Source organism: Podarcis liolepis (assembly GCF_965112155.1).
Source record: "Podarcis liolepis genome assembly, chromosome: 1".
NCBI lineage: Eukaryota > Metazoa > Chordata > Lepidosauria > Squamata > Lacertidae > Podarcis > Podarcis liolepis.
This window is the reverse complement of record NC_139554.1, coordinates 103,042,366-103,067,752: the sequence shown is the minus strand read 5'-3', so window position 1 is coordinate 103,067,752 and position 25,387 is coordinate 103,042,366. Positions and strand designations below refer to the sequence as shown.

Below are 25,387 nucleotides of genomic sequence, written 5' to 3'. Positions count from 1 at the left end.
TTGGAAGATCATTTCTCCTCTGGAACTGCCACTATGTAAAGTGCCGAAGAGGGAAATTGTGTATATACTGTAATTAAAAGTACATTCCAATAGAGACAGTACTATCCAATCAAAAAGATCTTGTCTTTTTATGCATGTTATATCTACGTGTTAGAAAGGTGAAAGACATCAGCGCCTTCCAAGATTGTATTTGGTTCTCCTTGTATTTGCAGAGGGGAATTGCTGTGAGCACATATACTCTCTGGAAAAGGTTACGCTCAGAAATTCAGGCAGTGATCCTAAATGCACCTAATGAATTATGTTGAACTTGGGGCTTATTTCTGAGCAAACATACTTCATATTGCACTGTTTGCAACAACCCCTGTGAGATACTTGTGAAACTGGATTGTAAGAGATTCCTGCACACATAATAGCATGCAAACACTATGAAGATAGGAAAGGTCCTATAAAAAGACCTCCTTTCCTCAATGCTCTATTATGTTAGGTGCCTGTGTTTTTGATAGTTGTACTGCACAATCCTCAAGTCTATTCAGGAGCAAGTTCTATTGAACTCAGTAGGGCTGACTCCCTGGTGGTACATGCCACTCCATTCTCCGTGTTGCAAGAGATCCCAGGGGTTCTGATTCCTTAGAATGAAGGTTGACAGAGACTGGTGTCTTGAGGACATACGGTGGTTATTTTACACATGCATACAACTGGAACATAAGATGCAAGGGCCCACAGCATTAACGCCCTGGCAGATCTTCCTTCTCCATTAGTCATAGCTTTGGTTTCCAGCTTGTTCACACACAACTCTCTGACTTTTGTTCTCCTACCTAGCAGTTAGCTGTGAGGGAGGGGAGGGAGGACAACCCGTTTTTATGACACCGAGCAACTTTTGTGGTTATGTTGATTATGGTTCTTAGCTAGTCAGCCAATGCCATTGCCTAGACAAAGGGATGAGTTTGGCAAGCTTGCTCTCGTACACTCTACATCTACAGATAGAGGATTCCAAGAGCTGGAAGGGACTCAGGACATCATCTAGAATGACCTCACCCAATTCATAACACAAGCAAGTGGGTTTAGGATTGCAGTCACAGGCAATTAGCTGTACCCATCCATGCAGGAAGTATTTTGCATTTGCTCTTCTGGTAGAGAGAAATTATTTCATTGTGTGCATTGTTTAGTTAGTTAGAAGGAGTTATTGTTGTTTCCCTGCCCTAGGCAGTTTTATGAAGGGTAAGCTAAAAATATTTTAAATAAATAACCACCTGGGTGGGCTGCTGCCTGGCAATGTTAATGACAGCGAGCAGCACTTTTGGTACCAACATCTACAGTTGCTCATAACGAGAATGAGCTCCAATCATGAACATCATGTTTACACAGTAAATGCTTAGAGAATAACCCCATATGTTTTGCACAGTTGTAATCCGTCCTCTGTGGCTGCCCATTTTTTGTTTTACTTTTTAAAAACCCGGGACTCCTCTGTGCGTGTGACAAATGGACTTTCCAAATCCATTGTCAACAGCCAAAGGCTTGCTTAGGCTGCAGTGCTATGCATGTGTAACCTTTGAGCAAGTCCCACTGATATACATAGGATTGCACTGTTAATGTTGGCTGAGCAGTCGTATGGAAAATCAGAGCTACAAATTATTTTTTTGTCAGCAGGCGATATTGCTGGGGTGTGTGTGTGTGTGTGACTGTCACGAAATTTCGATGTGGGAAAGCATTAAACCCTCCCACCTGTGCCATGGTTCAGATGTGGGTTGACCACCAGTGCAACTCATTTTTCTAAATAAAAAGATGCCAATTCTAAGCATGTTAATTAGCCATGATTTTAAAGTACTGTATCACGGTCTGGTTTTCAGGTGAGCCATTTACAAATTCTCCATCCAAATAGGTTAGCACTATAACAAGCAGTGAGTGACTTTGGCAGTCAAAGAAAATGTCCAGAGAAGGCTGGCAGACGTTCCCTCTGTGATGTTTCTGTTTTATGATCTGCCTCTGCCTTGCTTTAAAAAACAACAACTACTAGCTGGGGTTGTGTTGCCACTTTGCATGGAAAAAGGAGCCCCTGCCATCTTGTGGAGGCAAGAGTTTCACGTGGTACACCTTAAGAATGCAAAAGAAGTCCTTTTTCAAGTGCTCCCCTATGATGGTAAATGTTATTTTTGTTAACCGAAGGAGGAATGACTTTGCACTGAATTAAATTAACTCTGCAAAGCAGCTGAACGGTTTGCTCTTCCTCCTCGTTCAGAGGGTGTGCACTCCTACAACTGCTCTAAACTTAGATGTACTTCTCAAACAGATACCACAGGTGGTTGGCTTCTGACAAGGGAAACTTGAGCAATTGCTGGGGAAGAATGGATTGCACACTGCAGGATGTGTGAGCCGGCTTCCTACACTCTGCCTGATTTGGACAGAGGAGATGCATTCCAATCAGACTCTCTCTGGGAGGCCTGTCATTTATTACATGGGCAGCTCTGCTGGAAAAAATAGCGCAGAACCCCACAGTGCTAACGGTGATACAGTCATGAATAAAACTGCGTACTGGTACATCTAGTAAAATAATAACTGATGAACAAGGGAGCACCTGGGATTGATTTCATGACATGTGGAATCAGTCAACATTGGGGGAAAATAGCAACCCCTTTACTGCTTGCTGGACTGGTAAAAATTCACACAATACCTATCATGAATGTAATGGCCAGAGCAACAAATAACTGCATTTCATTTTCTAACTAGGATGCTTATAACAGCAAGAACTGGTCTAATAGTAAATGCATGGACCCTCCAAGTCCCAGCAGGGGATCGGTGAATATAGACTATCTGTTTACCCATTTGCATGGTGCTAGCTGCAGAATTGCCTCCTAAAAGCAAAACCTGTTCACTGTACGGACAGGATCTGTATCCTGAGGGAGGTGGAGAAAGCCAGTCTGGTCACTGCACGGAGGAACTGGTAGGCATGACCTGAAGTTTGTATTGCAGACACCTTGTGAAAGGAGAGCAGGTCTGGCTATGGTCAGTGCCTAGATGAGAGACCATCCGAGAACCCATGAATGCTGCTTTGAGCTCTGTGATAGAAGGAAGGCAGGATATTAATGTGGTTAAATACAAGGTATGACCAGAAAGTTCAGTGAATGGTCACAGAAATCGGATAGCGAGAAATATTCGAACATACAATTGGCATCGGAAACCCATGAAATGCTCACAATTGTGTACGGAGATGAAGCTGTAACTTGAAAGACAGTGTATGAGTGGTTTAAGCATTTCCGTTAAGGGTGGCAGACCATCAAAGATGGCCCTTGGTCTGGCAGATTGTCGACGAGCAGAACGGTGGCAAATGTCGACAGAATTCATGAGTTACTGATGTGGGATCGGCGTTTGTCCGTCCGAATGATGGTGGAAGAATGGCATATTCCACGTGAAATTGTTACTGAGGTTACTGAGTTGTCCCACCTTCCATAGTCTCCCAATCTGGCCCCACCAGATTTCTTTCTTTTTCCAAAACTGAAATCTGCACTGATTTTTCCAACATTTCACATGTGCAAGCTGCTGTGACGAGGGAACTGAATGCAGTATGAAAGGAGGACTTCTCCAGATGTTTCCAACAGTTCTACAAATGTTGTCGAAGGTGCAGAGAGGGCCTACTTTGAAGGCCTGCAAGGTATGTATGTTTGAATATTTCTCGCTGTCCGATTTCTGTGACCATTCACCGAACTTTCCGGTCACACCTTGTAAATAATACTAGCTGCTGGCCACCTCATCACCACTTGCAGGTGTGCCTTGCTTTAAAGATTTGCCAGACTGAGGCTGGATCTATACTCTTTAAAATGTTCTTGGAACACTGTTTTTGATATACAGTCATACCTTGGGTTAAATATGCTTCAGGTTGAGTGCTTTCGGGCTGCGCTCCGCGGTGACCCGGAAGTAACGGAACGCATTACGCCGCTCGCGCATGCGCAGACATTTGTTAAGAAACCAGAGGCCTTTCTTCTTGGAATAATAGGTTTGGAATTGCCCAAAAAAGGTGTTAGACTGTTTTTGTATGCCACAACTGCAGCTCGAATTTTATTAGCCAAAAATTGGAAAACACAAGAAATGCCAACAGTGGAGGAATGGCAGATGAAGATGATGGACTTTTTGGAGCTAGCTGACCTGACCGGAAGAATCCGTGACCAGAAGGAGGAGGAACATGAGGAAGAATGGAAGAAATTCAAAGACTATTTATCTAAATATGCTAAGATAAATTAAATAGAAACACTTGCAAAATAACAGATAGGCTAAGGATTTAAATATGTGAAATTACAAAACAATATGTTTAAAGTTAAGATGAAAAGAGACAAAGATGTTAAGGAGTAAGTTAATTTTATGAGAAAATGTTTTGGAAAACTGTTACAATGATATATAATGAAATTCAGTCAAGGGAATTTGAGGAAGTCATTTAACTATGATATTAATATTGGACTAAGTTTAGTTATGATTTGTATTTGTTTGTTTGTTTAAAAATGTGGAAAATCAATAAAAAATGACATCGTGCGCATGTGTGGAAGCAGTGGACGCAGGTTGCGTTTGCTTCAGGATGCGAATGGGGATCCGGAACAGATCCCATTCGTATCCAGAGGTACCACTGTAGTCCTAAAATATGAAGGCATTTGATTTCTCTTTCGCTTTCTTTTCTACACGGTCTACCTACTTATTTCACGGGGAGAACTCCATGTCCTCTGGTGTCACATTTTAATAAAACATTATTGACGTTTTAAAAGAACGTCCTATGACTATATGAACATCATAACCCTTTTAAAACTAATTTTTAGCGTTAGAAACTACAAGTGTAGATGAGTCCTAAGTAAAGGCATTACATGACAATTGTATACAATAGCAGTGAGCATTGGTAACTAGGAAGAGGAGGAGACACAGGTCTGGTACTACTCAAGGGTTTTCTTGACTTTGCCCTTTGCCTGGAGTTTCATCTGGGAGCATTCACATATTTTTTGCCTCTTCAAGTATAACCGGAAACTGAATTAGAATTGCAAGGTGGATGAGACAGACCACTCAAGCCTGAGAGAAGGTTATACCACCACAATTGACTTTCCTCTGGTACACATCATTGCAAGTGGTACACAACCAGCCTTACCGACTTTGTGATAATGGGGTGACTATAGGGGTGCATGTTTGGAACCTGTTCAAAAGATTTGCTTTTGCGTAGATTCAGCATAGCAATTCAGCGTTTCTCTGATGTGAATAGGGATATCCTATTTCATAATAATAACAAAAATAATGTTACTATTTATACCCCATCCATCTGACTGGGTTGCCCCAGCAACTTTGGGCAGCTTCCAACATATATAAAAGCATAATAAAACATTAAATATATAAAAGAACTTCCCTATACAGTCATGCCTCGGGTTAAGAACTTAATTCGTTCCAGAGGCCTGTTCTTAACCCGAAACCATTCTTAACCTGAGGTACCACTTTAGCTAATGGGGCCTCCCGCTGCCGCCGCGCCACTGCCACACAATTTATGTTCCCATCCTGAAGCAAAGTTCTTAACCCAAGGTACTATTTCTGGGTTAGCGGAGTCTGTAACCTGAAGCGTCTGTAACCCAAGGTACCACTGTACAGGGCTGCCTTCAGATGTCTTCTAAAGGTTGTATAGTTACTTATCTCCTTGGCTTGGGGATTGCCATATCCTCCAACATTTCTCCAGTGAAAATAGTGACATCCTTAGGAAAAGCAAGACATTCCGAGATCAAATCAGAAACCGGGACAGCTTCTAAATCTGGGATTGTCCCTGTAAAATAGGGACAATTGAAGGGTCTGAGACTGTCACTATGATGTAGCTGCAGCAAGTCAATATTCAATGGCAAAAGTGTGGTATCACAAGCAGATGGGTTTAGCAGGCAGTGATTTTTGCTGCACTGATTCAAAGCAGGTGTTTGCAACGTATGCTTCTTTAGGGAAGCCAGACTCATGCTTAGATCATCCTGATGATCTTATGGAGACCCCTGGTTTCCGGAGTCAATAGGTCAAAAGGCTGAAAGAACCACCCTTGCTTCTGCGTACTGCAGTACATTGCTTATGGTACTGGAGCACTTCAGTGCTGGGCCAGTGCTTGAGCAAAGGATCTTAGCAACTGGAAGTGTCTTTTGTCTTTTGGCTCTCTCTTAACTTTTACATACCAAGGAGTGAGCCCCAACATGGGACATTTGCCATTTACACTTTAAGTGGTAATTAACCCTGTTGCATTTTCCAAGCTAGTGTTATATCAAAAAGGCTCCCATTTGCCTTGCGAAAACAGCTTTGTGCTGCTAATGAGCCAGAGAGAGAGAGAGAGAGAGAGAGAGAGAGAGAGAGAGAGAGAGAAATGTCCCAACCACTTGCAGTAGCTGTTGCAGTTTGGCAGAGGGAAATAAAATGGCACCACTTGGCACTCCTTTAGAGGTTTCCATAGTTCCCACCGTCTTCACGCCAATTTTGTATCGCAGCTCTTTGTCAGGCGCCATGGTTGTTCCATCTTAAAATATTTATAAACAGTGATTGTTAATCCAGTTAGGACTCAGGTGAGCTGATGTATGCAAAACAAAGCAAATGCAAGCAAAGAATAAGAATGCTGGATTCTTAAAAACAAACAAAGAACAATGCATTTTTCAATTGTGATGTCTAGTTTCGCTTGTCAAGTCATTTAGGTTTGTTTGTTAGAAAACAAAGCCAGCTGACAATGATCTCTGTCGAATCTCTCACATCCTGGCTGTGGACTTTGGCATTCCATCTGGAAATGGGAAGGACATATTAACTCCTGTGTCATTCTGCGTCATATTGACTTCTGCATTGCTGTATCATTTATTCACTCAAATTTATGGATCCGTTGAACATTATGGATAAGTGAGATAACAGGGAAGGTCATATTGGCTCAGACGCTTGCCTGCTGGATTTGCATTCCTTCCTTCTGATTGCTTAGCCGCAGTGATTAAGTGACTAAGCAACCTTAGCATCAGCAGTGCCTCTCTATCTGCCTAATAAGCCATAGAACACTGCCTCCAGGTCTTGCTTTCTGACTTTCTTTATCAATGCCTGATTGACTATAAAATAATGAAAGCTAACATTATGGGGCCTTGCAGGTAGGGAGGGGTGTGTGGCAGGAATGAACATGAACATGAAGGAATTGTTTAAAGTTCTGATCCCAAATTATCTTAATTCACCTTTAGTTCACCTGACATTTGTAGTAACTACTTTCAGGTGTAGTTCAGAGATTTTGAAATAGTTCAGTGAACTCCATTCAACTGAACTGATTTATTCCAAAAAGATGAAGAGTGTCATTGCATGTGCAAGACATACCTCTTCGATGCTAAACTGTGTACTAGCTCAGCAGCCAAGCATTCAACATCAATGCAAAAGAGGATTTGCACCCATGTGCAGGACTCCTCTATGGGAATGGGAATTTTGATTGGCCATGCTCCTACATATAGGCTCACTTTCATATTGATGCTGAATGCACAGCTACTTGTGGGTGTGGCCAACAGCCATGACATCATGGAGCCATATGGCTGATGTGTGAGAGCATTTGCATGATCAGCTCTAGTTATTAAATTCATGGGGTTTCTGTGAGGATGAACACAATTAAAATTTAAAACACGCTAATAGAACTGTGATCAGGACTGTTAATATACAAGGCTGCGATGCCGGTTAATGTTTTAATTAGTTCACTTGGTCCTATGCTTGATATGTTTTCAGTGCAATTGGCAGGAAGCCAGGTTTTAATTAGAGTTAAAGCTTAGCTCTTTACTGTAATATAAACAGTGCAACTATAACATTATTATACTATGAAATCAAACTTGACTCACGTACCACGATTAAGCAGGCTATTCTACATGCCAAAGAGACTTCTGTGTGGGGAACCCCTGTTGAACTGGACCATGAAATGCAAATAAAAGATCACCCATGCAGTTTCTTGGTTGGATCTTATATTCATGATCTGCATTATATTAGGACAGTATACTTCAGATTGGGCACTAGTAGAAAAGCAGCATTTTAAAATATCAGCTTAATGTTTACCATGCATGCATAGTAGCCTTATGGATATGATTACAGTGGTACCTTGGGTTAAGTACTTAATTCGTTCCGGAGGTCCGTACTTAACCTGAAACTGTTCTTAACCTGAAGACCACTTTAGCTAATGGGGCCTCCTGCTGCTGCTGCGCCGCCGGAGCACGATTTCTGTTCTCATCCTGAAGTAAAGTTCTTAACCTGAAGCACTATTTCTGGGTTAGCGGAGTCTGTAACCTGAAGCGTATGTAACCTGAAGCATATGTAACCTGAGGTACCACTGTATTGAATTTTAATTCCCCGCTCCCCACACCAGACTAGGGTTCTTAGTTTTGTTAGAAATTTATATTGACTATGTATTACTTTGTTTTGCATTGATTACGGGTCAACTCACCTCATATACATAGATCCATCAACTGCTAACTCTGGGTGACAAATAGAGTGTTGCATATTCCTTGACCAATGAAGAAGAACTCTTGGAGGTCAAAATGCATTTGACTTCTAGTTATGGCACACATCATTAGTCATGTCTATTCGTTTCTGTGGGTCTACTCTAAGCAAAGCTCAGTTTGGATATAACCCAATATTCTGCTGTGTTGATGTTCCTGATATTCGAAGTGTTTGACATGCTTACAATAGACTTAAATGTCCCAAGCCAGAGAAAATCAATGGTCTAGCTAATGTAAGACCACGAGAAGTGTAAATATGAACAGCCCACACCCCGCAACAATTCTTAGTTTAAGTTCAGTGTGATACAAGAGGCCACTCACTTCTGATTAATGGACTAGCCTGTACATTCATTAAGTGCTGATACAGTTCCAGCCAAGCACTTGTCTCTGTATAAATCAGGTATTGAGTTTGTTTTAGAACAGCATTATAACAAACGGAAATCTATAGGTTTGCAGAGTGATGGATTCAAAAATATAATCTGCACATAGAGGGCATGTGTGAGAATGATATGGTACTCAAAGAATAAACCTGTTAGTAAACTTGGCATCAATAATAATTATTTCTTTGCATCTGCCCAAGTTTGCAGGCAAGATGAATCCTTGAGAATTACAGAGCAGGCTTCCTCAACCTCTGCCCTCCAGATGTTTTGAGACTACAGTTCCCATCATCCCTGACCACTGGTCCTGCTAGCTAGGGATCATGGGAGTTGTAGGCCAAAAACATCTGGAGGGCCGAGGTTGAGGAAGCCTGTTACAGAGGATTGCACACATTTGGGCCTTGGAGCCTTCTTTGGGCACAAAAGGGAATAAGGATGAATAGTATTGGCCAGGCCCCTATGACTGGCAGTCAGTATGAACCCTTTGGATTGGCCTGGCCTGGCCAGGCCAGGTAAATATAATAGGAGCTTGCACAGCTGATCAATCCAGCTGCATCAGTATTCTACCTATATATCTCATCAGATTTCAATGTTATCTCCTAGACTGTCTGACATGGAGGCGCATTTGAGCCTTGTTGAAATTAAGCAGGTCTAAATCTGGTAAGTGCCTCAGTGAAAAAGGTGAGATATAATAGTAACTAACTAGTAATTAACAGGCAGAGGGTAGTGGTAGTGGCACCCGCCCTGTGGAATGCCCTCCCATCAGATGTCAAGCAAAATAAACAACTATCTGACTTTTAGAAGACACCTGAAGGCAGCCCTATTTAGGGAAGTTTTTAAGGATTGATGTTTTATTGTGGTTTCAATGCCTTCAGTGCAAGGATTCTAGAAGAGAAAACTCCCACTCCAAGTCTTGAGTTGCAGATATGGTTGACCATGGATTATGGTAATTCCAGACACGAGTGCCTGTGGCTCTAAATTGACCTTGATAAATAGTACTAGGCAGGGAACCTGTGATTCTCTAAGACTAGATTATAACTCCCATCAAGCTACGACGGAGGAGCACTTATTTACCTCTCCATCTTTTTCCAGGCATCTTGAAAACAACAGCATTATTTCCTTCTCATTTTTCCTACTAATTAAACCAGTTCTGGGGTTGGCATAACTTTCTCTCTGTCTTGGAGGCATGCTGAAGAACTGGATAGGTTGTTGATCCTTCAGATCCACGGCTTCCTGGGTCCTCACTGGGCATGCATCCTACCTGCCCCCAGCCCTACTGATGCCAGAGCTCTGATGTGGGTCGGGCAAAGACCATGAACATTTGCTGCATAAGCAGATAGGGGGAATCCGGCATAAAATCTTCCTACCCAAGGCCTGATCTCTCTCCCCCACCCAACCTGCCACCTTGGAGCAGGAGATCTGATGTATTCTATGGACCATGGGGCAGTCTTCCAGGAGCTACAGGACTGAAGGATTGGGTTTTTTGTTTTTGAATGCCATATCCTCCAGGCTGGAGAAGAACCCTATCAATGCTAACACTGCACTGAAAATGACTCAGATTGGGCTTTGGCTACTGTTATGTACTGAGTTGAATAGGATCCAAAATGCAGCAGTCTGATTGGTCCTAGAACAATAGGATTCAGAATGCAGCAGTCTGATTGGTCCTAGAACAATGCAGCAGTATGATTGGTCTGCAGGAGCCACCCAATCCAGCTCCAGATGGAAGTGATTCCACAACCTGATTGGCCTACAGGAGAATTCCGGAATTAGCCAATCATGTTCAGTCCATTGTGTAAATACTGTATATAAAGCAGATACTTTGGGGGAACTTTCATTCCTCCTCCCACTATGAGCTGAATAAAGAGCGTGAAATCCACTCTCGACTCTGAGTATATTTCAACTACCCTTCCCCCCGACTTACTCTCAACTCCTTTGTTCTGTCAAGCAAATCTCTTGTGATTTGCATGCATCCTCTGAGTATTTATTTAATCCCTATTTCAAGTCTGCAGTAGGCACAATAAGTGCACCTAAGCATGCTGTGGCCATTACTGCAAGTGTTTGGTCCATGGGAGATCTACTGCAGTGTATAAACATTACAAGCAGAAAATAAATTGTGGTTTGTTTTCATTGTTTCATTATTGGGGAGGGGAGGAGTCCCACCTTTTGCAGCTAATACATTTAATGTAGATTTCGACTCTCGCCTCTGGCACTTGTGTTCAGACAAGGGCTTAATTCAAATGATTCACTTGGCAACAAATGTAATTTTCCTTACCCACAAAAAAAAAGTTCATTTAGTCTGGATCTAGAGAGCAGTTCCAATTTAATGAACCACAAAACATGCATACTTGTTAATGAAGTTAATTTGCCTAATAGAGTTAGAACGAGGTGTGCCACAATCTCCCCTCGCAAGTGTCAAGCCCTGCTTAATGTCAGGCGCAACATTTTGTTTGACACTTTGCCCAGTTCTGCAACTCACTGCTTGGCCTTTGCAGCGCATCGGGAGAAGGCTGGGGAAATGGAGAGGAAAAACTGGAACCTATCCATTTTCCAGTCCTTCAGCCCAGTGACAGCCAATTCTTCAGTAATTGCAATGCCTGCAACTTTCCACTTTAGGGGAAACACATTTGGCTTGGCTGTGGCTCAGAATGGTAGAGAAGCAAGGGTCTGTTAGCCCCCTGCAAACACCCACCCAAAGAAAGGCCTGTTTTACAAGGCTTTATAAATACAAAAGAGAAGTGGTCTGCCACCTTGCTTCTTACTGCCCCCAAATCAATGGAGCACTTTAGTGTTTCAAGCATTGAGAGTGCCTACTCAAAATGCCTGATTCCCTCTACCACCTTGCATGGTTATTCTCTGGTCATTGGTGCTCAAAGGTATTAGCACCACTCACAAGATTTCCCCTGCAGCAGTTGCGTGTAAAAGCAGTAATGTCTAAAAGCTTCTTGCCATGGGTGGATAGAGTGCTCAAGGACAACAGATGCTTCTGTCTGGAGTTCTAAGGGGTGTTCAGATACAATGAGAACCGAGCTAAAGCTATTATCTGGTATTATAGGTGGGGCAAGGTAAAGGCACAGATGAAGTCTGTTGGGTGGACTAAGGCAGGGAAGAGCAACACTTTTTGTGCGAGTGAAGTGCGCATGCAAAGAGGTACTGTTTGGACATTTTGACTGCAACTGATTGCCTGGCTGAACAGGAGAAGTGAGTTTAAATGGAAACTAGCTTTCCCATTCTTCCAAGGATCAGCTGCTTCCATATTTTTTTTTGGGGGGGGGGCAGTATGAAAAGCCGGAAAAAAATATTTAGACATCAAGAGCAACAACCAGATCCTTTTATTTGTTTAATTCTCCTCCATGGTTTTCAGTTGAAAAGGCTCCCAGAAGAGCTTATGACACATATCTATAGCCATATGTATGTGTTTGCATAAATGCAGTCCCTTTCAATTTAAAATTCCACTAGAAATGCTCCAATGGCATTTCTTTTTATTAGTTTGCAAACATAAAGTGATACCTCAGGTTACATACGCTTCAGGATACATACGCTTCAGGTTACAGACTCTACTAACCCAGAAACAGTACCTCGGGTTAAGAACTTTGCTTCAGGATGAGAACAGAAATCATGCTCCGGCGGCAGCAGGAGGCCCCATTAGCTAAAGTGGTGCTTCAGGTTTAGAACAGTTACAGGTTAAGAACGGACCTCCGGAACGAATTAAGTACGTAACCAGAGGTACTACTGTATATATTAAGGAAGCATTCAGAGATATTGCAGGGCCCAACCTTTAAGCCAAATGCATTGCTGAACTGAAAGTTCAAAGGTTTCCCATGTGAATGTGATTTGAAGTGTTCTCTGAAAGATATCAGTGCGAGTGTCCACAGGACAGTGCTCATGATGTAAGGAAATAGGAAATACACCCCCCCTTTCAATTCCCACATCATGGTTTTGATCTAGACACCCAGGACTCGGCCTGCAAAGGGAATATTCACATGGAAGCAGTAGAAATTCCCTTGTCTCAAGGCGAACTGCACCATCCTACCCCACAAGTGTCCTGTTTTAAGCTGGACATCCCAGATCACAGAAACCAATTCTGGCTTCTATTTGGATCCCAGATTGTCCCATTTTTTGGTCTGGCGCTCTGTCACTTGTCAGCAGGGTCAGAACAGAGCATCTTCCTCCCAACGCTCTGGGACGACCCTGCAGATGATCGCCAGGCTGCTGGACCGGAAGGAGTGCCCCTCCTGACGCCCCAATTTTGGGGATGAAAATGTTGGGAGGCACGCACCATACATCTAAAGCACGTGACCTAACAATTCTGGGTGCTGTAGTTTGTTAAGGGTGTTGGGAATTGTGAATCTAGGAGGGGTAAACCACAGTTCCCAGGATCTTTGTGGGGGGGGGGAGCCATGTGCTTTAAATGTTTGGTGTGGATGCAACAGAAGTGTGAGGAAGCCCACATTTCAGTTTCACCCATGGTAGGCTATTTCTTGATCATTTGCCTTAAGACGTTGGTAGGATTTGCTGCGTGTCTTCCCATGAATAGCCACCAGATGCTCCTTTGTCCTAGTGTCATTTTTCGTGACTGCATTCTAAACAGACTAATCTTGCCTTTCGCTTTGTTTATCCAAATCTCCCCTAGACCGGCGACCCTTCCCGGGGCATTATGTGTGGCCTCTTGTCATTTACTCATCTAGATCTATTCTGGGAAGTAGCTTGTAGGATATCCTGAAGCTCCTTCCTGGAATAACACTTCCTTCCATCAGAGGCCAAACAACATCCTGAATTGCAGTGGTTTTGAAGTCGTGTCCTGTGTGACAGAAGATATTATTCTCAAGCACTCCAAGTGGGCATAGGAACCAGGACTTTTCTGTCTGTCAATACTTGCTATTAACGTTCTCCAGGAGCGACGTGATTGAAACACCCAAATTCCTTTTCTCTGTGTGGCCTGCATTTCTTTTTCATAATCACTGTTGCAAAGGGATATCTAGCTTCTACTCCCCCCTCTCTCTCCTGACACAGGAAACCATGGCAACGCTGTGTTCAGAGCATGTGTAAGCAATTTAATTCGCCTTAAACATTTTACAAGCAGTATTTTGCCCATTCCTTTTTCATACATATATTTGTTCATTAAAAAAAAAAGTAGTGTTTTATTGACCCTCCACAATATGCCATTCCTTTAAAAAAAAGAATTTTCTGGAGCTTTATATAGGTATCAGTAGAATTCTGTCCCCACATCAGCCAAGGGCTGGTGGAAATACCTAAAAATTTCATTGGGGTTTCGCAAAACTTGCTTAGCACCTCTGAATTAAGCTACGAGAACTCAATATACCATTGAACTAGGGGCCTCAATCTTTTAATTTCTCAGAGGATTGGTTTACATGAAGGCAGATACAAGCTCTCACAGTGCTTGAATTTTGTTGGGTAAGATGACATGGGATATCATCCAAAGGGCCTCCAAGCAGCAAATTTCAGTCAGCCACAATTGTCTGATGCATGTGCCTACCTCCTAGGAAAAAATAAAACATAAATAGAATTTTTTTGCTCAAATATATCTTGTTGCCATTGCTGCATAAAGAGTCTGTTGCCACGGACTACCTTTTTTTTGTAAGCAGCTTCTGTTAAGAACATTGTTATGGCCCAGTTCAGCAATGAAAGATTCAGTGTGAGAAATGGACTCATGTTAGGCGATGAGATGCACGAGGTGCTCATGCCGCTGTGCGCCAGTGCAAAAAGTCATGTGGGGTGGGAGCCCCTCAAACAGCATTAGATTGGTGCCACTGGTATGTAATCGCAAGAGTTTAGAGTGACACTGGGACGCGACTGCGCTTCAGCAGAGACTCCCGTAATTTAAATCCAAATGAACTGAGGCAAATATTTCAGGAGAACCTAAAATGGGCTGAAAATGGAAGGCAGTTTTCAAGAAGAAAATGTAATCCACAGCCTTAAGCAGCCGGCTGAGCTGAAGTTTGCACATGGAGTGAGTCATTTCTGCCACTGGCTTTTTGCTTTGGAGGTTTGCCATGGTGTGGAGACCATTGCTTAGTCTAGATAGTGGGTGGCTGCACACCAGAGGCTCCCCAGATATCAGCAGCCTCTTCTACGTATATCATTTTAAAGCAGCCATCTGACCCTAACATGTCAACTGGTCGCCATGTTGCTCCTTTCTTTGAAAGGGATCATAGTCACAACAGGCACTGTTGCTAGTCAAGGAGGAAGAAGAAAGTGCAAATAACTGGAATAAAGAATGGAGAGGAGCCGGCTGACATTTGTAGAGACATTAGAATATATATATATCCGTAAAGGCCCAGGCAATCTATATAATTTCTAGTTTAATGACTTTCTACTACCTCTAATTTTGCCTTTTCCAAGTGCATTAGCCGAATGATCTCTAGATAGTTGGAAAAGGTGTCGTCAGGTAACAGCCTATATGTCAGCTATAAAAGCTTCATATGCATCATGCATTACATTTTGGGTGCAATCAGGATTTAAATGCTTCCACTCAACATTACCGGAGGTAATTTGAGCACATCTGTCAAGTTATTTCCTAGACATGGATCATTTCTTTAACACAGTTTAATTCTGATTCCGATTATTATTATTATTATTTTAAAAAGTCTATCTCCAACCCTCAGGATGGAGTTATAAGTAAGTTATCCTCCAACTTTTGGAGAGGACTTTAAAAAAATGTCTGGAATTCTTGAGGATAAAGTGCTAGGGAGGGTGGGTGGGCTACTTCTAGTGTTTGAAAAATACAAATCTTCTTCCAGATGTGTATTCTCTGATCTCCACTCTTCCCAGCATGCCAGTTGTGCAGAAAATCTGTTGAAAAATAGATTTTTATTTTTTCTATTTCCTTTTGCTATGTTTGCTGGATGGCAGCTGTGTGGCATCTACCCCTGTTGAAAACAAAAGTAACCAGTGATTTTATTTTAAATCTTCTGCACAGTTTGCTTCATCTGAAAAAAATATATATCAGTGGAAGCGTAACATCTTTGGGTGCAATAATTATTTTTACAATAAAACAGAGAACCTATTGCGAGGAGTAACCATGACACTAAATGCATGTCCATATTGTACAGTGAAACAATCCTATTTCAGAAAAGTGATTTTTAAACAATTACTTTGAAAGAAAATAGGAAGAGAAATTTCAAGAACACTTCTGTGGCTCATAGAGAAAATCCCAAGCAATTCAAAGTAAAATGTCTGACTTTCTGAAAATTTAATCTCAGAGTTCAAAGTGAATCTACTTTAGAGTTCAAGCAAAGACAAAACCACTCCATAATTCCACAATTACATTCATCATCACTCACCGCAGAAAACCTCTTCAAATCACTCACAGAGAGATCCTCCCGACTTGGTTTTGTGCAGTGTTCTGAAATGGCTGTGGAAACAATGATTGCAGCCAATAAGCACCAGCAGGTCTTTTCTGCAGTACTTAATAACAAGAGTTCCCCAGAATCTTGACATGAAATGCAAAAGAAGACCACACACAGAAGTATCATGAGCGAATGCATGCTGAATGGAGTGGAGGCAAAATGGGAAGAGTCCCCTTTCAAATAATTTATCACGAAGATGAAGAGGTATGAAACAGACCCATTGTGTGAGCTTGAAAATGTCTCCCCATATTACCAAAGCAAAGGGGTGAGACTTCCTCACTTCTTACACTGTACTGCAAGCACAGTTTCATTATCTACTCTTTTAGTGCGGTGTAGGAGGAAAGGGAATGTGACTTCATCTTGTACTCTCTTTGTGAGTACCTATTGGTGACAGAGACACTCCAGGATGATGAATTTCGCAGTTCCAACTGGTTGCTGTTTTGGTGTCTACTTCACCCCCTTTTCTGTGTCTAAGCCAGTGTTTTTCAACCTTTTTTGGGCACAGGCACACTTGTTTCATGAAAAAAATCATGAGGCACACCACCACTGTGTGCGGAGAGGGAGATGTCAGAGCCCCGCTGCTCTCTATGGGGAATCGGATGAGAGCGGACTGCCTGTCCGCTCTCATCCGATCCCATCCGATCTGATCCCCACCCAGGACGGATGGAAAATAGGGTGGACACAGTCCGGCGCCTGCTTAGTGGGCAAAAATTTGACTTTAAAAAAAAAAAAAATCTTTCGAATTTTTCAATTTTTCCCACGGCACACCAGGCAACATCTCGCGGCACACTAGTGTGCCGCGGAACAGTGGTTGAAAAACACTGGTCTAAGCCATGTCAAATTGCACTGCCTTTAAATCCTTTCCATTTCCACAACAGTTCTTGTTCAGGGCGCAGCTCCAAATAATCCATAGCACAAATATTTCTTTATGGTCTATCTGAGCCCACCAATAATGGCTAAATGTCCTATAGCTGTAGTATATTTTTTCATCACTGAAAAGTCATTATGAGCCATCAGTGTAAAAGGGTCAATAATATTTTTCAGCATCTGTAAATGTTAATGCAATGAACTTTAAAGGAGTTGTACATGAACATATACAAATCCATAGCTACTCTAAGGAAGCTCTCTAACCCACAGCCTCCCATAGTTCCTTTTATAAGCGCCACCAAGAAAAAATACAACCAGCTGAAATCTATCCAAATGCTATACTTTAACAAATGTTGCAGGGAGCTGCAAAGCTAAATTTTGTGCTCTAGTCTGCCGCTTGTCAAATCAAAAGAAAAAAGGCAGAAATGTTTCCCACAATATACAGCATTGTCAATTATAATTTTACATCTACAAGTGTTTAACTGCATCCAGGTGTGTTAGCATTAGCAACTTCTGACATTTATGAATTCTATTTGTCTCTGTATGCTAGCTCTGAGTTTATAGCATTGCAGCCTAGCCAGATATGCATTTCTGGGACTGGGATACAACAATATTCATAATGGTATCATGGTAAATTTTATATGAATACAACATGGCCTCCTTTTTATTGATGTGGTTGCTATGGAAATCTGTAGTAATACAGGAAAGCAGAGGTAGGCAATGTGGTGCCTTCCAATTGTAGTTGGGCTACAACTCTTATCGTTCCTCACCATTGGCCATGCTGACTGGGACCTGGTACGTACCAAATTGGCTACCCCTGTAGTAAAATCTGCAGTATTCAGCCTGGAAATAACTAGAACCTGTGTTGGCTTTAGACATTTTTGGACCTGAGCCAAAAGTCAAGATGCAATTTCCTTTTTTTCTTGGCCCTGTCAAGATTTCTTAAACTCAATCCAACAGAGAAGATCACTTTTCCTTTGACTGCACTGAAGGAGAGCAGAAAGTGTGGGTTTCCAGCTAAGAGGGAGATTGAAAAAGTGAGCATAATATGCAAACTTGCTACACAGTAAAGATTATGCTCCTAGGATACTATAGCACAGCACAGTCATAGGGCTTGTCCACACTTAACTTTCCCCTGTGCTTTCCAGACATGGGTCAGACTTTATAGTTCCATGTCCAAGCACTCTTCTGTTTGCTCTAGAGCTTTCTCCTGAAAACCCACTCTTTACCACTGAATCAGAGCAAATGGAAATCAGCTCCTGGTTTGTGGATTTAAAAACTGCCATCAACAGAAGCAAGTGTAAACCGTTGGGTTACTGCCAAACTTTTATTGCTCATAGCCAAAGAGTGTTGCAATAATCCACACAAATTCAAAAATATATTCTACAGAAAAATCTAGAGGCTGTCCCAGACTACATCTACACACCTTTAAAAAACCTCTCTGAAAAAACCGTTTTAAAGCTCACAGTGGAAAATTTCACAGAGTTCCGATTTCAGCTCTACAATGCCATCTGGTGTCACGGTGTTATAATGCATTTATAATGTTTTCTTTTGCTAATGTAGCTGGGTCCCCAGATGACCATTTTACTGATTTGCTCACACAAAGCTTAGACAGTGGTTAGACTATGGTTGCTTCCAGATGACATTCAACCTTGTTTGCAAAGTGTTTGGACAGCATTGGCTATTTAACTATTATTCATCCTAACTTGTCTGTGGAGAGATTAGATGATGTTAAATCAAGCAAGTGCTACCCAATACTTTTCAGCGCATGCCTCACTCTTCTTGATAGTAGGTCTGGCTGTGGTGTAAATGCACATTAACGGCTGCTTAAAACCACTACTTCACCAGTGTGCAGCATCAGAATTGCCAGAGCCATAGTGAAATGCTATCAGTGCTGATCCTATAATTGTTTTGAAAACTAAAAAAAAGTTACCAGTGAAGAAGTTCAAGATAAGTATGAAGGCACTCATAGGTCCTTGGAGAATCATCTTAACTTCCAATAATAGAAGAAAATGTAGCTCTCTGCTTTCCAGTTGTCTCAGTTCTTCCCACAAGAGAGACACTGAGAGATCCATCTTCACACAAGATAAAATATGAATGTTCATACTGGCAATTTTTAGCAAGGTTGAGGTTGAGAAGGTCCCAGGTGATTAAGGAAAACAGACTATTCGCATTAAAACCTAATCTGGAGACAAGAAGCTTGCCTGAGCATGTATTCACACATGAATTTCCATCATCTGATGTCCACAGCAGCAGGTACTTGCTTCTATGTGCAAAGCAGCCATCAGAGATCAAGCACAGATAGAGCTTATGCATCTACGGGCATCACATCACATCAAGTAATCCATAAAAATTAGAGGAACTTCACACAAGCCGTTTAGGTCTCTTTCACACATGCCTATAAATCACTTGACACCTCTCCATTCATTAGTCCAACTCAGCAATTAGCGCCCTATCCATATATACCCCAGTCCAGGAGTTCGCAGCATTAATATCTCAGAAAGGTCTTGATTTTCCTCATAGTCACAGCCTCAGACTCTCTCTCTAGCTTGCGGCTTTACTTCTACGTGACTTCACTGCAACTCAACTCTAAATAAAACTCTGCTTTGTTCTTCTAAGTAACCACAAGTTGGGGGAGGGGCACCACCCATTTGGCCCCTTTCCTTTGTTCTCTTAATGCCCCATCACCCAGACTATGACCTCAACATAGAAAGGAAACCTTGCTGGATCCAGGGGTTAGAAGGATCTCTCATACGGCCTACTTCCTCCCCCCTTAAACTCATGACTATCTATTGTCATGGACTGGCTGAATGCAGAGGAGTGGTAGAAGGCGGCAACTGGGGAACCCCCAAGGGTAGATGGCTCACAGCTGGGGGATAGATGGTGGGGCAACAGTGAGTGGTCAGAGGAAGAAGAGGGAGCAGACTGGGAGGAGGAGGTGTTGGAAGCTGAATAGGTAACAGGGTATAATGAGCAGGGAGAGGCTATGGCAGAGAGCAGTCCAGGAACAGAGGCAGAAGCAGAGGTTGCAGGGTTGTGTGCGAAGAGACAGCAATGAGTTATGCTGGTGAAGAAGCCAGGCTCCCCCCCCCCCTTGTGGCAACCAGTTCCCTGCTGGTCTCCTAGAACCCAAAGAGGTGTGAAGAGGGCGGAGCAAAGACAGACAAGGCGGGGAGGTTTGAGGTTTATGTTGTTGCCACCTAGTGGCTGAAAGGCAGAGTCATTTGTTTAGAGAAGACTGAGCAGGTTGAGAGCTCAGTATGTTTTTTTCCAAGATGGGTGCCCCACTGAGGACTTTAGTAGACAGAGAACTAAATAAAACTCAATTATTTCTTGACATTGCTGGTGTTACACAGAGATTCCACAAGAAATACTGACAAGTAGCCTGTGTATTTTTGAAAGACCAAAGAGTTTATGCCATAGCAAATTTGTTAATAGTTGAGATGCCACAAAATTTACAGTGGCATAGACTTTTGTGGACTACATTTCCACCTCATCAGATGCATATCCACCATAGGTTACAGATTAATCAATGTCTTAGTCCTTAAGGTGCCACAAGACTCTGTTGTTTTTGCTGCAAAACACTAACACAGCTACTCTGGAATATGTTCATTTTCTGTTTGCTTAAATAGCCTGAAGTGAATATATATATATATAGCATTAGCAATGCAGTTAGGCTCATGGGTTTAAGGGCAAAATTTTCTCAGAGTTCATGGATGCTTCCAGTCATTGTCATATTTGCTATTCCTGTCTTCAAGTACACAGGAAAAAAAGAATTGAGATAAAAACTGAAACGTGTGTGTGCATTTGTATTTTGAGGACGTGTGGGCTTTCCTTAAGGCTGATCTGCTTTTAGGAAAAAAAGAAGAAACAAAACACATTTATTTTAGTATTAGGAATTCATGGGCCAGAGCCCACTCTATCAGACGCTTGAAGAGATCCATTTTAAGAGGGGAGATAGGTATTGTATAAATAATATACTCTGAGTACTGGGAGAATGAAAAATAAAAGTGTGTGTTTCAATGTGTTTTAATTATTCAAGTTCATCAGAATAGACTTGCCAGGCACCTTAAAGCAGTTTTCTACCTTCAGAACGTTCTACAGATATTAGCCTTGCGGAAACAAATATATGAAATATCAGATGTAGGAATCGCATGGAAATGGAACACAATACACACATTGGTGCTCAAAGAGTCAGAACCGGCACACGGGGTCTTGCTAGTGATATTTATTTAACAAGACACTTAAAACTCACCATAAAGCATGTGGCTGGCAGTAGTAAAAGTGAAAAATGGATTAGGTCTCTGTCTATGGGGTTTGGAATGTCACATTATATTGCTTTATACGGCACAGGCGAGACCCAATTAAGATCACTGCTTGCACTGCTCGAGCACTACAAGTTAGCTAAATCGTAGCTGAGGTAGGAGGAAAATGGCAGGAGGCAAAATGATCAGTCAGATGAGGTCAGAGGGTGAAGAGTCCGTTCTGACAGCTGGCCTCATGTCCTTGAGGGATTTGAAGGCAGCTGGGGATTGCCACTGGGGAGCGGAGCTGTACTTTGCCCCCTCTGACCTCCCTTCACCCCTTTCTTGCCCTCTTTTTCCCTTGACAATGCCCTCTGTGTGGGTACTGCTAAAACACCGCATGAAGTAATAGCACACCATGTAAAGAATGGTTTCAGATTAAGACACGGGGAAGAGTTATGACTTATTGGTGGTGGTAAGAGAGTCAAAGGGTGTGCAGCCTCCTGTGGAATATTTACATCTAGTTAGTTACATCTGCTGAAAAGGCTTTCCATTCAAGAACGATTATAATCCCAGTCAGGTAATAGTTGAAACCCCACAATATGTTGATATCAGAAATGACTTTGTGGTAGATTAAAACAACAACACCCACACATTTCTGGTCAAATGTCACTACTAATAATCAGCCTTACAGATTTATTCATCTTTTTTATGACAGGAAAAACTGCACCAACCAAACCTCTCCAGTTTATATGATGGAAACGTTTTGATTTTGCTTATGACATGCTAGTTTGCACTATCTGGTTTGCTTTGCTAAATAGTCCTTTGTTTGGCACCTGAGGTCATTTTGTTTGCTTTTACTCTGTGCTTCTGTCGCTCTATACTAGGGGCAGATTTGCCCTTCAGATGTTTCGGACTAGAACTCCCATCCTCCCTCAGCCAGCATAGTCAGTACTTAGGAATGATGGGAGTTGTAGTCCAAAACATCTGATGGATGCCATGCTCCTGCTGCCTCCTTCTGCTGTATAAGTTGGTTGCTACTGGATAATATGTGTCTGTTCAGAAAGATTTGGAGCAAATCTTACCTACCAGCAACGGCTCCTTCCCATGCCAATTTCGTAATGTGTGCTTCGAGAAATCAGCACATGAAGCAGGGAACCAAGAACAAAACTGGACCCATTGCTATCTAACTCCCTCAAATCTACATTGCCAGAGTATTGTGGCGAGAAGGAAAAACAATCATCACCCCACAGCTTTTGGTGTGCGTAGGCAGTGGCGTAGCGTGGGGGGTGCAGGGGGGGTGCAGGCCGCACCAGGCGCAACACCTGGGGGTTAGGGTTAGGGGGCGCAAATCCACGGGTTAGGGGGCGCAAATTACTTGTCTTGCCCCGGGTGCTGACAACCCACGCTACGCCACTGTGCGTAGGATCCTTCTGGCCCTATGATTCTATGATAACTGAACTAGCTAACTAACGAATGCTCTTCATATTTCCCCCCTCCTCATGCAATGACTTGGGGTGCCGCACTGTTACAGGTTACTGCCCTCCACAAGTTCAGCTGCTGAGGCTCATCTTGTGATGCCCTCCAACCGACTGACTGAATGGGAGCTAACCACACAGTTTTAAAATTGCTTTCCTGCATGCCATGTCCCTGACACACTCCACCTTAACAGCATCCAACTCCCTCCCCCAAAACACCCCTCAGTTCCCCAGACTTGCTCTCCACAAACCCCTCAAATGCAAATGTAGAGCTGCTTTTACCATTTCTTTTACCATTTTTTTTTTGCATCTGTATTGATGCAATAATAGCGCATTTATACTGCACCATCCACACATTAATTCTGCTTTATTATGGTTCCCCAGCATTATTGCTGTCTAGAGGGCCACTATTGTGCAATCCTGTCCATGGATGGCACTGGACAGGATTCTGGCATGACCCTCTAGGTCCTTTTCAACTCTGCAGTTCTATGATTCTATGGAAGTCAGACAGCCTACTACAGAAAGTTGCAGGATTTCAGCAGGAAACTACAAGACATAAGCCTATTGCAGATGAAGCAACATGACCGCTCCAAATCTTTTGCAGGTGCAAATGGTATTGAAAAACATTAACTGTGTATAATGGCCATGATAACATCGTGAGCACAAATGATGATGAATGCTCCATTAAAAGGATGTCGGGGGGGGGGGTGTCCTGAATTGCTTGGATTCTACAGCTGGTTCACAGATGTATGGTTACTTGATGGCTGTAGCCTTGAGTGGCCACTTGCATGTGTGAATGAGTCATCACAGATCAAACATCAGAGAACTTTCTGATGACTTTGCATAATCTCCGCCCTAGTGCTTTTCAACATTCAGGGCACACACTAATCATGTGTGATGTGTGAATTGGCACCTGTGTTGTTGATTCTAATGTGCCGTTTGGCAATATTTGCTAATATACCATTTCAGCTTTTACTATCTGCCACATAGCTTATAGTTCTTATTCCGAGGATACAGCTAAATCAATGGCTGGGCCTGCCTGACATTTCAAGTTACCACACCTCAGAGCTCTAAACTCAGATTATATTCCTTGAGTATTTGGGCTTCAGTCAGTTTCACACGGGGTGGGTGGGTATTTTTTCCGGCTAAAAACTTAACAGCATTCTTACCATATTTCTATTCTGTTGCGGGAGGAAGGGAGAAGACTGGTGGGATACCTCATGGCATAGAAGAAATGCATTTAAATTTGAAGGAAACATTAAAATTGGCAACTATTCCATCAGAAAAGTGGAGGGAGGGGAGAAGAATCCAGCATTGCATTATTGAATAACAACCTGAGTGATGAACTCCCTCAACAAATTAAATACTAAAATATCGCATGCCACTTGCCACTTATTCCTTGGAGGCACTGAATGATTGTTCTGATATAAATGGTCTAAAAATTAGCAATTGTAACAAAACGATAATCAGCAGAAGCACGGAATAATATACTGCAGTTGGAGCATAGATAAATGTTCCCTGTATTGAACAACCCTGCATGCAGTGGATGAGCAGAGCCTGTTTTGCTATTTTGGGATGCTATTGTTTTATGAATAATGATATTATTTGAATAATGCTGAACTAAATTGAACAGTATTTGGGTTGAGTCTTTTAAATAGAAATCAGATGCTAACCTATTGAGATATTTTTTGTTATAAAAAGAGGAAAATTATCAGAAAATAGATGACTAAGGAGGATAGATTGTTCCTTAACCATGGGCTTATTTTATATATGTATTCTTGCATCTTGCTGGATTATAAAGAATGGTTCTTGTTTTAAACAATCAGGAAAAGCAAAGGGGGGGGGGGAAGCCACTGGGCACAAACCAGTGTAGAGTTGGGCGTGTTAAGATCACTAATGGATTTTAACAGCTCATAGCGCACTGCTGGATTAGGGCAAATAAGGCAGCCTCTGACTTGGGGGGGGGGGGCTTCATAATTTTGGGCTACTTACCGAGCAACTATGGATGTCTGCACTCACTGCATTTCCAACGCCGGGTTTTAACCCACATTCGCATTTTATCCAAGATGCATATGTAGCCTGCACTTTGTTACAGAATACAGTGGTACCTCGGGTTACATATGCTTCAGGTTACATACGCTTCAGGTTTACAGACTCTGCTAACCCAGAAATAGTACCTCCTCAGGTTAAGAACTTTGCTTCAGGATGAGAACAGAAATCATGCGGCGGCACAGCAGCAGCAGCAGGAGGCCCCATTAGCTAAAGTGGTGCTTCAGGTTAAGAACAATTTCAGGTTAAGAACGGACCTCCAGAATGAATTAAGTACTTAACCTGAGGTACCACTATACTACAGTATGGCATGGTGTTTCTCAAACCTCCTGCCTAGCCAATTTGTGGACACTTGGTGTGAACATACACACCCTGGTGTGAACACAAACAGAAATGGATGAAGGGAAAGAGCTGTGAAATGTATGGGGGGGGGGACAAATTCACTGTGCTCTAAGGGGGTAATGTGAACAAGCCCTCTATTTCAGTATTGCCACCTGCAAAATAGGAATATCAATGTGCTGCTTGCACAGG

At 42.3% G+C, this 25,387-nt stretch overlaps 1 long non-coding RNA gene across 1 annotated transcript in view; it reads right to left on the bottom strand.

The window, feature by feature from the left end:
* Nucleotides 1-15,700: 15,700 nt before the first annotated feature.
* The window catches only part of LOC310703326, a 24,881-nt gene continuing 15,194 nt past the window's right edge, over nt 15,701-25,387 (bottom strand). Inside the window, exons 2-3 of the long non-coding RNA XR_014524077.1 lie at nt 16,153-16,223; nt 15,701-15,738 (exon numbers count right to left, since the gene is read on the bottom strand). This is a non-coding gene — a long non-coding RNA (uncharacterized lncRNA). The remainder of the gene's footprint in view (nt 15,739-16,152; nt 16,224-25,387) is intronic.